Source organism: Triticum aestivum, chromosome 2A (assembly GCF_018294505.1).
Source record: "Triticum aestivum cultivar Chinese Spring chromosome 2A, IWGSC CS RefSeq v2.1, whole genome shotgun sequence".
NCBI lineage: Eukaryota > Viridiplantae > Streptophyta > Magnoliopsida > Poales > Poaceae > Triticum > Triticum aestivum.
In genome coordinates, this window is record NC_057797.1 from 424,766,569 (window position 1) to 424,778,221 (window position 11,653).

The window sequence follows — 11,653 nt, forward strand, 5'->3', positions numbered from 1 at the left end:
GTCATGGCTCAGTGAACGTGCAGGCCCCGTTGCTCATGGCTCGTGAGCTCCTGCACTACCGCCCCGTTGACGACCTCTACGAAGACTAGCTAGACCTCATCACCGAGCTGGTCAGCGCGGCTGGGGGCTCGCCTGCACCGTCCCTCTCGCTGCCTCGTCCGCCGCCTGCTGCAGGGTACGTAGCCCATGGAGCACCTCCACCACCTCCTCGTCAGGACATCGCCCTCGGCCCAAGACCCGTGGCCCCTCGGCGCGACTCACCACGCCAGGCGCCCACGCGTGAAGAAGAAAGCTACCGAGAGGTCCAGCGGCCGCAAGAAGGTGCTCCAGCGCTTCCTCCATCAACATGTTAAGACCGCACGCAGCCTGCAGCGGTGGTGTGCGAGCGCCAAGATCAGGCTCCACCTCCGCGATGGGCCCCGGTGACCACAACGGGCTGTCGCGCCTTCACCCCAAGCTACGTAGCGTCATCTGGCCAGGCAAGTTCAAGCCTGACCTGCCTCCACGCCATGACGGCACTCCCGACCCTGCGGAGTTCCTATAGGTCTACGAGCTGAGCATCGAGGTGGCCAGCGGAGACGAGAAGGTCATGGTGAACTGGTTCTCCATGGCCCTCAAGGACGGCGCGCGCTCGTGGCTCCTGAATCTGCTCGCGGGATCGGTCTCCTCCTGGGGTGAGATATGCAGACGCTTTGCCGCCAACTTCCAAGGTACTCGCGATCGCCCGCCTGCCACGGGTAACCAGCAGAGCATCAAGAAACAGCCTAGGGAGACACTGCAGAAGTACATCCAACGCTTCAATAGCGTTCGCCTCAAGATCCCCAAGGTTTCTGACGAAGCCATCATCTCGGCGTTCTCCGTTGGAGTCCGCGATGTCAAGATGAGGGAGGAGCTCGCCATCCAAGAGGACTTGTGCACGGCCTTGGAGATGTTCAACATGGCTACCAAGTGCACGAGGGCCGAGGAGGGGCGTCTATCCCTCCTCGAGCTCCTAGCTACCGACCCAGAAGACAAGACGACCAAAGTCAAGGATGTGAAGCGCAAGGGGGCTGCCATGCTCATGGCCGAACCAGAGATGAAGCGCGGCTGTGACCACCCAGACTCGTCCAAGGGCAGCCGTCCATTCTGCGTCTTCCACAATGTACACAACCACAACACCAATGACTGTCGGGAGCTCAGGGCCATCCGCGACGGGTGCCTCGGTTGACGCCCTGAGCGCAATGACCAAGGCTACAACTGCGGAGGAGGCATAAGAGGAGGACGTTGGGACGACCGCGGCCCCCGCCAAGAGTGGCGTGACCAGCCTCATGAGGATCGCTGGCAAGGCAGCCTCGCGAGGGCGACTGGAGAGACCAGCCTCGTGAGGACCGTCCTCAGGGCAACGCTAGCCTCCCTCCGCTGCCACCACCACCAAGAAGGAATGACGACCACCACCAGGACAAGGGGCTGGGGGCTTCCAGGGCCTCACGCCATCGTCCTACATCTTGGGTGGCGCTCAGGCCCCAGCCTCCCACTGCATCTTCAAGCACTTCGCTCATGAGGTGAACGCGGCCCTTCCCAGGCTCGAGGCCATGCGCCCGCTTAGGTGGTCCAAGTAAACCATCACCTTTAGCTCGTCCGACCAGCTCAAGTGCGCGCAACTGTCGACGCTCTCCCAATGCTCTGCTCGTCTGTTATCAGCAATGTCCTTGTCACCAAGACCCTCATCGACGGGGCGCGGGGTTCAATGTTCTTTCCATCGAGACGTTCGACCGCCTCCAAGTGTCGTATGATCAGCTGCAGCCCACCAAGCCTTTCTCAGGAGTGACCGATGGCTCCACCACCCCGATAGGGCAGATCCGCCTCCCTGTCACCTTCAGCCAGTGCGACAACTACCGCACCGAGCTCATTGACTTCAACGTCGCTCACATCCGCCTCCCGTACAACGCCATCCTTGGGTATCCAGCCCTGTCCAAGTTCATGGTAGTGACCCACCATGGCTACAATGCCCTCAAGATGCTAGGGAGCCACGACATCATCGCGATCGCCTGCGAGGAGAAGGACGCGGTGTGCTCCCTCGAGCGCGCCTACTAGGCTGCGGCAGTGGATGACCCAGACAACGAAGGCGCCATCTACCCTACTGAGGCTGTCCCCAAGAAGAAAAAGCAGCTACTCTGCCAAGAGCCTCAGGAGAGCGGCGTCTCCGACGGCACAACCTCAGGACCAGCGCCCACAGATGGGGCGCCTCCCTCTCTCGCATAGGAAGGCGTGCCAGGCACCCTCCTCAGGCTGGGCTCTCTCCTAGAGGGCCTCTAACTTGGCCAATGTCATGAGGGAGGCGCTCGGGCACCACGTGGAGGCATGCTTCGCCACACGCTTCCCTCACGAGGGCACTAGGCACAAGGTGCCAGGTGCTTAGGATTTCATCACCAAGATGACCGAGGAGCTTCAAGAAACAAGAGCCATGCGCGGCAACCGCCGCCCACCACCTGGCGCAGCTCCTTGTCCTGGCGAGGACAACGAGCTGCGCATCTGCGTTAACATCCCTGGGCTCAACAGAGCCACAGCTCAGCAGCGCTTCTGGCCTTCGCACGTTGGTCGATGTGAGGGCCCACCTCATGGCTATGTTCACATGCCCTTTGGCTTGTCGAACGCGGCTACCACCTTCCAGCGTCGCCTACGAAGCATCGTGGTTGCTCAAGAGGCCAGGTACCACGCGGTCCTGGAGGAGGTAGCAACAGTCCTTCGCGAACCTCCAGAGCCTCCCGAGGTTCAACGCCATGGCAGCTAGTGAGGAGCAACCTCCTCAGGGCGCATCTTCAGCTACTTCAACATCTCTCCAGCAACGGCACCAGGTGACATTTTCCAGTTTATTCAGTTGGGGGAACCCCTCGGGCTGCATCATCCCCATGTTGCATGGGCCTGTCCCTGCGGTGCCTATCCTTTTTGCATCTTTAGTTTACCTTATTGGGGGCGCCCCTCGGGCTGCATCATCCCTAGGCCGCGTAGCGTCCGTCCCTGTGGCATGTGTCCTTCCTGCATCTATCTGGACTAGCTTTACCTTACTTTAAGATCATTACATGCCTGTTCGGTACTTCGATTCCATGAATGTCGTACGCCCTTGAAAGCCCACCCGCGACCGCCTCATGATTAAGGACTGGCACAACGTCTGTGCTCGGGTTCATCCCTGCAGCGTTGCTAAACCCAAGAGGCCGAGCTCTGGCTCACGGGCCAGCTCCCATGTACGTCACCTCCCATGGCCCTTGGTGCCTTTTTCTCACATGAGCTAATTGTGGGTGGGCGAGCTAGGGCGCGTGACCCGGTGCCTCGCCACCATGGGAGCCACGCACCGGTTGTCTTTCTTTAGGATTTTTCGCATGAGAAGACTGGACACGGCGTATGTGCTCGGGTCCGTCCCTGCAACGTTGATAAACCTAACGACTCAGCTCTGTCTAGCGGGCCAGCCCTGTTCACGTCACCTCCCGGGGTCATTGGTTTTTGGCCTTCTCATGTGATCACCTCAGGAGATTCATTCAGCGCAGGTTGTCTAACCATCTCGCAGGGCCATCACAACTATCAAGAATCAAATTCTGGCGCAACCCATGTTGAGGTAGCGCCTCATGAGTCCCGCGCTAGCTCACGAGTGCCCAGACACACATCGTCTAGACCTGCCATGCAAGCCATGTGTCAGGGCGGGGTTGTACACACCCTGGGGGCTCCACTCAGAGGGAACGCTCACCCACGCACCAGTGGAAGCAACATGCTCCGTGCTAGCAGTCGACACTGTCGAGGAGCGACTATGCCTGTGCAAGTGCATAAGCACTATGCTCCGCCCAGGTAATAAACAACTGAGGGGGGCCCCATGGCCGCATCAACCTTAGGGAGCCGCCAGGCTCAGTGTCCAGCCTCATCGCAATGCTTTCCCCTCGGGAGAGTTTCCGAGGGGGCTGGGCACGGGGGGCTACACTCAGGTCACACCTAGCATACGCCACCCTACCAGGTCCCTCGGACCCGGTCGTCGCACGCCCCTCCCGAGCGGGACCTCAGTGATAAAAGGTATGGAGGTGTGTTTGTACGTCAAGTGGGACTCCTGAGCATCGCGACTCTGGAGCCTAACTGGCCACGTAGCCCCTTGGTCTCTTCCTGGTGATTCAGACGACCCAACGGCGGCTGAGGTACGCGCGAGGTCAGGCCCTGCCGACGCAGAACACTAAGGCCTACTCTTGCATCTCCTTCCCGCAGGCCATTTGTGCGTCAAGGGGGACTCCTGAGCATCGCGACTCAGGAGCCTAACCGGTCACGTAGCCCCTCACCCCTTGGCATCGTCCTGGTGATCCGAATGACCCAACGGCGGGTGAGGTATGCACGGGGTCGGGCCCTGCCGACGTAGAACATCAAGCAAATGAGAAGGAAATCGCGGAATCCTAACAAATTATTACAACACATATTGTTCTTCGAATACCAAACAAAAGTTTTAACGCCTCCATGAGGCACGGTGCATATTGCAGGAAAATAAAAGTGGAAAGGAGCACCGCCAGCAAGCCTTCTCTTCAGCCTTGGGCGCTGTCGTCGGGGAGTGTCCCGTCGTCGACAATTGTCGGGGGTTTGGTGCGACATATGCCAATGGATGGCTTATCATGGTGGCCGCGAGTAGAACGTCGCCAGTGCTTGGAAACGGTATGAGGCGAACACATGCACGCCGGTGAATCTTACCCAGCTCCGGGGCTCTCCGGGGAGATAATACCCCTACTGCTGCTCTACGGGGTCTCCGCATGATCACTAGGGTCAAGTGTTTACACGGTTATTCCTTGAGCTGTGTCTGGTGGTAGGAGAGGGCAAGGCTAGCTCTCTCCTTCTATCTGGTATGGTATAGAACTACTGGAATCCAACCCTTTGCATGGGTGCCCTGGGGGTTTATATAGGCCTACCCCCCAAGGGTACAATGGTAATTTGACTGGGCGCGGGCCCAGCTGTTAGTGCCTCCGACCTCCGACTTCTCCGCCGACTGCTGGGGCCCGCCGACTGGTGGGCCCCGCCGACTGGTCTGGTAAGGAGCCGACAGGCCGCGTCCGCCGCGGGCGGGTCTTGCCGGCTGCTGATTACTATAGCCGTGCTCCTGATGACGCAAGCTTGGTCATGGGGTCGTGGCAACGGCCCCACCGCCTGGCGGGCGATCACTGTGGCTACTCCCCATCTCTTCTTGATTAATGGCGCGTGGGCCCCGGGGGAGGGCTCGGCCAACTCCCCCAGGCCGACTCCCGACGGGTCCGACTGGCGGTTCTCCCGCCGTCTCCCGAGGTCTCGCTGACTGGTGGGCCCCACTGCCTCCAGGCCGTACAGACAAGCCGTCGTGGGCGCAGGACTCGGTACAGTGGTGCTGATGTCAGGGCCGGCCGGGCAACAGTGCCACGCCGCAGGGAGATCTTCCCAAGTACGGCGTGCTGTAGCCATGCCTGCCCTTGGTAAGGGGCGGGAAGTGGGCTTCATTGTAGCCACGCCCCTGCCCCGTCCCCTTCGATGAGGTCACAGTTTGTTGGAGTCGCCGGCCGACTCCCCAAAGCCGGCTTCTCTAGAAGTCGCCTCTGGGACTCGGCCGTGAGCGGGCAGTCGGCCGCCTTGCCGTAGACTCCCCAGGAGGCGGCTCTTCGCCCTGTGGTCTTGAGGGGCACAGCCTGCCCCGATGTCTTGAAAGGTTATGGGGCTCGGGTTGCCCTACCCGTGGCCCATTACTCCGACAGTAGTCCCCGAAGCTGGTGAGGCGCCGCGGACGATCGGCCGAGAAGCCTCAGCAGTTTCTCTTTCCGGGTGCTCAACACATGGTCTTGATTGACTTCTGTTGGGCTGACTAGAAGGAGTCGGGCTCGCCCAACTCGGACTCACTCAATTCCGACTTGCTCAGCAGTTCGAACGTCACGGCGGGATTTCAAGTGGTGTGCTAGCTAAGCTTCTAGGCCGCCGCCCGTTCTTGGCCTGTCACGCGAGGGCATGTGGCCAGGCCGTCCTGCCAGCCCACGCGCGCGACGGGCAGGCCCGTAGGTGGGGCCCGCCACTACCGCGCCTCGGCGTCCGAGCGGATCCGCTGCGGCCCTGGTGGACGGTTGGGATTCCCGTGAAGTTACTGTGCGCAGTAACTTTACGTGGATCGTGGGGGTCGTGGGGTTGCGGGTGCAGTAAATCCCCACGACCGCCCCCTCGGCTTCGCAGCCCACGGGGCTATAAGTAGGGGGAAGAGGGGGCACGCGCGCCCCTCCTTACCACTACCCCTTGCTTTCTTCCTCCTCGTAGATCCTCGCTCTCCTACTTCCTCTTCTCTTCTTCGCTCCGCCGCAGGCCCAGGCTCCGGCAAACGCTGCAGTGACAGCTCGCGATGAGTTCTTCCTCCGCTGCTGCGCCTCCCCCAGTGCGCTCCGGCACCTGGGACGGCTCCGAAGTCCACGAAGACCATATCGAGTTCCTCCGCTGGACCCGTCGGCTTCCCGGCGAAGATCATGTGCAGGTGCGTCTTGCGCCGGCGGGGGAGATTTCCCCCGCCCCGCAGGAGGGCAAGCGGGTCATCTTCCGCTCGCACTGCCTGCGCGGGCTGGGTCTGCCGGCGAGCAGCTTTTTCCGGTCGTTCATGGAGTTCTACCGCCTCCAGCCGCACCACCTCACCCCAACACAGTGGTGTTGTTGTCCGCCTTCGTGGCTCTGTGCGAAGGCTTCCTCGGAGTCCTCCCCACCCTCAAGCTCTGGGGGGAGTTCTTCTTCTCCAAGCTCGGCATCCAGGCCACGGGCGTGCCGGCTCAGTGCGGCGCCTTCATCGCCGTGCGAAGGATAGGAGCCGACAACCACTTCCCCTCCATCTCGCTGTTGAAGTCGGTGAAGATGTGGTAGAGGTCCTACTTCTACGTCAGGAACGTCGCAACGAGGGGCGACTGGGTCAATCTGTCGGCTTTCGAAGCCGGCCCGCCGGCTGGCAGACTGCCCAACTGGTCGTACTGGGCCAGGTCGCTGATGCCTGCAGGAGCCGGCTCCATCACGCGACTCCGAGTGCTGATGCAGTCGGAGGGTATGACTGGTCCGGACCTGCTGGCCGCCTTTGTCTCGTGCCGAGTTCTCCCACTCTAGGGCCGCCCTCACATGATATGCCAAATGAGCGGGGGCCGTGACCCGAGTCGGATGTGCACCAAGGACATGCCTCACGAAGAGGTGGCCCTTATGGTGAACTACCTCTCGGACAGCAGGCTCCCGGAGGACTGGCGATTCGGCAAGGAGCCATACTCCCGCGCCAACCCCCCGCCCGTGGTGAGTCGCCTTTCTTTTCTTTCTTTGGGTTTGTCTTCTTCTTGCCGAGTTTTGTTCTGATTAGTCGGCTTTGGTTAGAATTCCCTTCTTCACCCACCAGCCGGCAGCTCGGGGCCGGCCCGTAGGTTCATCGCTGACCAGGCGAAGAGCAACGTCGATGACCCCGATCTGGGGGCGGCGGCTCTGGAAGATGACGCCGAGGGAGGAGGAGGGACGACAGGCGACTTCAGGCCCTCGTCTACCTTCGCCGACTGGCCTGAAGACGACGCCGAGGGAGGAGTCGCCCCTCGCCATTGGCCAAGAGCCAGCCAGCTGGGCGCGGGCTCTTCTGCCGCGTCGGGCGCTCTAGGCGGCGGGAAGAAGCACCGGGCTGTGCCGACTTTGTTCGGCAGCCGGCCAAAGAAGCCCAAGGGCTCGGCTGCGGTGACCCGGCGGGACGAGGCAGCCGCGAAGGCCATCCGCTTCCATAAGGAAGTGAAGAAGCCGCCGTTGGTCTCTGCGTAAGTATTCTGTCTTCAAAGTTTATTCTTTCTTCGTGTTTTGTCTGAGTCTCTTTCTTCAGGGCTCCCCTCTCTCTTGAGCGGGTCGCCGCCGCCTCCGTCATGGGGTCAGCGGAGACGCCCGCCACCACTCGGCGGATAGACCCTGCTGCCGACCTCCGGGAGGCGACGGAGCAGAATGCGCAGGAGAAGTGCAATGAAGAAGAAGCCCTCCGCCTGGAGAAGGCAGAGGCCGACAAGGCGGAGGCCTCCGCTAAGAAAAAACTAGCAGAGGCCGAAGCCGCCGCCGCGGCGAAGCAGCAAGCTGAGGAAGCCACACACCGCCAGTCGGCCTTGCTTGTTACCCCGCTGAACTCTGCGCCACCGCCCCCGGAGTTCACGGGGCAGACTGGAGAAGCCAGCGGGGAGAACCTCGTCGACGAGAGGGAAGGCGGCGAGCCCTCTACTCCGGGCGCGAATGTTCCGCCGCCGCCTCCTCCGCCGTTTGAAGGCGTGCAAGGCGAGCAGCCAGCAGACCCTCCGGTGCCGCCGACCGAAGACGAGGCTGTGGCGAGGCTACTCCTCTAGGTCGGCTCGCCGGCTCGCCGTCGTCTGGAGAAGGCGACTTTGGCACCCCGCCCCCTGGAAGTCGGCACCGCCAGCTCGGCGGCTCCAGACGCTGAAGCGACGAGCACCGCACCTGTTGGGTGGGTGCGAGGAGGCGGCACAGGGCCGCTGAACCGGGCGCTCCTGGACGTCCAGGCGAAGCTCCGCGCTGAGGGCGACGCCCTCCAGAGTTGCACCAAGGCGTTCCTAGCATCGCGGGCAGCCGCCCGGGTATGTTTTTTCTTTGGGCCTTTGTTTTTTCTTGTTCCTCTCTGTGGGGGTGCGCCAGCGCACCCACTGGGTGTAGTCCCCGAGTTTCGGTCCGGCTGCTGAGGGTGGCCCGGAACTCCAATTGATGAACTTCTGGGTACTAACTTTGTCTGAAATGCTTGTTGCGGGATTACCACAACCTCCGCGTCACTGCCTTCAATTGTAATGTTGAAGAGTTGGGCAAGCGGACCGCCGACTTGGCGGAGAGCCGGAGTAAGTCCTTCCCTCGTTTTTCTTCTCTGCGGGGGTGCGCTAGTGCACCCGCGGGCTGTAGTCCCCGAGATTCGGGCCGACTGCTGTGCAGTCAGGCCAGATCTCCCCGGCGACCTACTTTATTGACGACTATTGTCTTTCTTCCTTTCCTTCAGGAGCCAACGCTGCTCTTCAACAGCAACTGAGCGAAGCCAACTCCGCCCTGCTCGCCAAAGGGGAGGAGTGCAGTAGGCTCGCCACAGAGCGCGATCTGCTGGCCACTCAGCTGGCAGAGCAGAAGAAGCTGCTTGCGAAGTCGCAGAGGGAGGCGGAGGAGACGGAAACCGCCCTCTTGGCCGAGTTCGCGAGCGAGCACTCCTCCTGGTCTAACAAGGAGGCGCTGCTGTTCTCCGGCTTCCACAAGATTGAAGACATCATTGATGGTGAGTCTCTTTATTTTCTTTCTTCGAGCTGCCGACTTAGATCGTGCCGACTCCTGGTTTTTGACTTGCTTTTTCGTTTCTTCGTGTCTTTTGCATACTTCTTCCCTGGGCAGTCGCAGGCCGCAATCCAAGCCATCGAGGCCGATCGTGGAAGTCGGAGGGCGGAGGGCGCGGAGATCGTGGCCGATGCCCCCGAACTCTTGATGAGCACATCTTGAGCATCGAGGCTCGCCTCCGGCCGGCTCATCGGATGCTGCGCCGGCTTCAGCGCGTCGGTGCCCAGGCGATTTCCGCCCTTTGGCCGGATATGCAGGCTCCACGCACCCCCAGCCTGACGGCCAACTGGTTGGAGGTCGCGGCTGGTCGCCTCGAGGCCTGGAAGGGCTCTTCGGCCCGGGCTGGAGCGCGCCGGGCTTTGGAGTTCGTCAAGGCATGGTACCCGGGGCTGGATCTAGACCGGTTGGCCACGCTTCGGTTGGAGGCCCAGCCGGAGCTGGCGGCTGTGGAAGATGCCCTCGTCAAGCGTGCTGCGGCGATCGCCGAGTACACTGACACGAGCATCTTCGTCCCCGAGCGGTCTGAAGACAGCGAGGAGGTACCGCCGGAGTGGTTTGGGATGAACTCAGACTACGGCGAAGACTCGGCGGAGGTGATTGGCTCCAGCGTCGTGAAGGAGCACGAGGCGGAGGATGAGGGCGAGGCAGAGGCACCAGAAGACGGAGCAGACGGCCAGCCTCAGCCCGACCGCGCCTCCAGCAACGAGCCGCGTGCGACCGACCCGACTGCTGCCGGAGGCGATCAAGCCGAGGCTAGCCGGCCGACCGCCCCGACGCCTGACGCTGGCGCCTCCTCCGACCCCCCGAATCCGCCTGCCACCTCCTAAGCTGCCGCTGTGTCTTTTGTTTTATCTGCTTCAGTAGTCTTTTGAAGAACTTGTTAATTCACACAATTCCACCCGCGGGGTGTATTTTGAACCTCTACTCGACAATTCGGCCAAGGGCCTATGTTATATATATCTATCTTTTCTTGCTCATTGTTCTTTTGGCTGTTTTCCTTTGCCGCTTTCTCTTAGTTGCCTGCCTTGCCAATCGGACAGCCACTGTGCGGACTGTCGCTGGATCAAGTGCTAGGCTACTTTGGGAAAGCAAGTACTTAGCCGATTTCAAGATTGTTTAAGAAAGTTGGATAGAAAACGACAATCCGACTGTCCGAGAGTCGGTTTGCGAGAAAGGCCGGAAGCCGTCTTGAGCTATGTTTTACGCTTTGAGTCCTTAGCCATTTTTCGTGCGAGCACCCATCCTACCTTACCTCTACCCACCTTACAGTCGCTCTGCGAGCTGCGGCTTTTGATAGAAGATGGCTTAGGTGTTACACACTACTTGTCCGACTGCAGGAAGCATTTCATAGTGCAAGGCGGCAAGTCCCCGGGCCGACTTGTCGAGCCCGGTGCCAGGCGGCATGACAAAGAGTAACATACTTGTAGGCATAATTTTTATCATACAGACAAAAGAGGGCAGTCCCCGAGCTCGTCTCGGGGGGCCCGAAGTCTTGGTACTTTAATACAAAAGGTAACGTGGTACATACTGCATCAACTGTAAAATCGTCGGAGAAGATTTGCATTCCATGGCCGCTCTGTCTCCTTGCCGGAGTCGTCCCTCTTGCGTGCTCGGGGCTTCTGAGCATCGATCAGGTAGTAGGAATCGTTGCCTAGTACTTTGCTGATGATGAAAGGGCCTTCCCAAGGCGGCGACATCATGTGCTAGCTGGCTGTTCACTGGATCAGCCGGAGCACGAGGTCGCCTTCTTGGAAAGATCTTGGCCTGACCTTCCTGTTGTGGTATCGGCACAGGCTCTGCTGGTAGATGCTGGACCGGCTAAGTGCCAACAGCCGGCCCTCTTCCAGCAAATCGACACCGTCTTGTCGTGCTTCTTCTGCTTCCTCCTCGGTGTACATGGTGACTCGTGGGGAGTCAAACTCTATGTCTGTTGGGATGACGGCTTCGGCACCGTAGACGAGGAAGAAGGGTGTGAAGCCGGTTGATTTGTTTGGAGTCGTGCGCAGACTCCAGAGGACGGCTGGCAGCTCGTCGAGCCAGCAGCCAGCCGAGCGCTCCAGAGGCTCGATCAACCGAGGCTTGATGCCGGACAGGATGAGGCCGTTTGCTCACTCCACTTGGCCGTTTGACTGCGGGTGGGCGACGGACGCTAGGTCCAGTCGGATGCCCTGTGTTGCGCAGAAACGGGCCAAGGCACCTTTGGCAAAATTTGTGCCGTTGTCGGTGATGATGTTGTGTGGTATGCCATACCGAATTGTGATATCGGTGATGAAGGTCACGGAAGTCGAACCGTTCAGTTTCTTAATTGGCTTCACTTCTACCCACTTGGTGAACTTGTCCACTG